Source organism: Mustela nivalis (genome assembly GCF_964662115.1).
Source record: "Mustela nivalis genome assembly, contig: HAP1_SCAFFOLD_1073, whole genome shotgun sequence".
In the NCBI taxonomy this organism is placed as follows: domain Eukaryota; kingdom Metazoa; phylum Chordata; class Mammalia; order Carnivora; family Mustelidae; genus Mustela; species Mustela nivalis.
The window spans coordinates 47781-50169 of record NW_028135591.1 but is presented as its reverse complement, the minus strand read 5'-3'; positions in this window follow the sequence as shown (position 1 = coordinate 50169).

Here is a 2389-nt window from a genome sequence, read left to right as displayed (position 1 = left end):
TTGGGGTTGTACGTTTGAAATCCACCTTGGGTGTAGAGGTTTTTAAAAATAAAATCTTTAAAAAAATTTTTTTTTCATTTTTTTATTTAAGCCGTTGTATGGCAGTGTTGATCACTATATTGTACACCTGAAACTAATATTAACCTTATTTTAACTAACTGGAATTTAAATAAAAACTTTAAAAATAAAATAAAAATAATAATCATAAAAATAAAAAAGAGGAAAAATTATTTGGCAGGCAATTTTCTTAATTGCATTATTATTTATTATTATCATAGTCTGTGTGTGTCGGTGGGAAGTGGCTGGTATTCCAGTGAGTTCCATATCTGTGTTACACTGAGGTCCATGTCTGTAGTCAGTCTTTTTTTTTTCTTTTAATTTATTTTCAGTGATCCAAAATTCATTGTTTATGCACCACACCCAGTGCTTCATGTAATAAATTCCCTCCTTAATACCCACCACTGGGCTCACCCAACCACTTGCCACTGTCCTCTTCAAAACCCTCAGTTTGTTTCTCAGAGTACACAGTCTCTCATGGTTTGTCTCTCCCTCCGATTTCCCCCAGCACACTTCTCTCCATCTCCCAGTGTCCTCCACGTTATTCCTTATGTATTGAGTCTTATAAAAACTTTTATTTCTTTCCCTATTCTGCTTTGCATATGCTTACCTTAGATGTTCAAATGTTATAAACCCTCCTGCCTGGTCCATTTTCTCTCTCTTCTCTCATGATTTCTCATGCTCTCCCTGCCAACCCCACATGCCTTACAATATCTGGATATGACTAATTTCTTCCTGAGCTACTTTATTCTACTCTGCCATATGCTTGCCCTTCCCTCTTCTGTACCATAACTTCTATCCCCTGCATTTGTGCTTTAACAATACCTAATTCTTTTCACTACATCTGTATCTTTGAGGTCAATACTCAGTAGTGCAATTGCTGGGTCATAGGCTAGCTCTATTTTCCTGGAAAGAAGGGCCATATGCACCCCAGTGTTCATAGCAGCAATGTCCACAATAGCCATTCTGTTGAAAGAGCCAAGATCCCCTTCAACAGACAAATGGATAAAGAAGATGTGATCTATGGATACAATGGAATATCACTCAGCCATCAGAAAGGATGAATACCCAACTTTTGCATCAACATGGATGGGACTGGAGGAGATTATGTTAAGTGAAATAAGTCAAGCAGAGAAAGTCAATCATCATATGGTTTCACTTATTTGTGGAACCTAAGGAATAGCATGGAGGACATTAGGAGAAGGAAAGGAAAAATGAAGTGGGGGCATTGGAGGGGGAAATGAAACATGAAAAACTATGGACTCCAAGAAACAAACTGAGGGTTTTAAAGATGAGAAGGATGTGGGGATGTGTGAGCCTGGTGATGGGTATTAAGGAGGGCACATATTGCATGGGGCACTGGGTGTTTTACACAAACAATGAATCATGGAACACTACTTCAAAAACTAATGATGTATTGTATGGTAACTAACATAACATAATTTAAAAAAAAAAGGAGGGGGACAATACCTAACACTCAATCTTTGTTAGTTTTTTGTTTACCTCCTTTTAAGAGTAAGCTCATTAGTGGTTTTTTGTTTGTTTGTTTGTTTTTGTCTCAACTAAAAGAAGAAAAATAATACACATTATTTTGAAAACTTTTTGAACAGTGTACAAACGTTAGTCAAGTCCACAATGTCTCATCTCTTCTTCCTCCTAACATGGCTAAGTTGAAAAACCCTTTATCTGGGAAAAGATCATTCTCCTGCCACCTTGTGTAAGATTTTGGCTTTAGCTTAGATTATCCTTTCTTTCCTTTTCTGAAAATAAGTTGAAAATATTAATAGCCTCAGTTTCTTCTTCCAAAATATGACTGCTTCTTTACCAAGTGCAAAAGCAACTCATTTTGACCATAGTAAACAGCTTGGACCTACTTTTTTTGGCTCACTGTTTTAGTGAGACAAGTGGAGTGAAGATGACACACCATTTCTAAAAGTATTCATAATTGGTAGACCATACTTCTAACTTGAAGTTTTGTTGCCATTAAACTACGACCAGAATCGCTATAATTACAGAGGTAAATTCTTTATATTTACTATATTTGAAATTACCATATAATACCAAAACAAAATTATGATTATGTGAAGAGTCTGTAATATTAAGAAGATGACTTTGAAATTATTGCTTATCTAAATGAAATTTCCCATTTTATAATCTTGTATAAGCTTCCGTTGTCATTTCCTATTTAAAATCTATTGGAAGGCACTCTTATTTTCCCTTAAGTGGGAAGTCAAATGTGGAACAAATTCATCCCAAAGGAACTGATTCTATATTCCACTGAAGACCAGGTGGCTTCCATGTGGCATTTTGCCTCTTGCATATTGTTCATTTC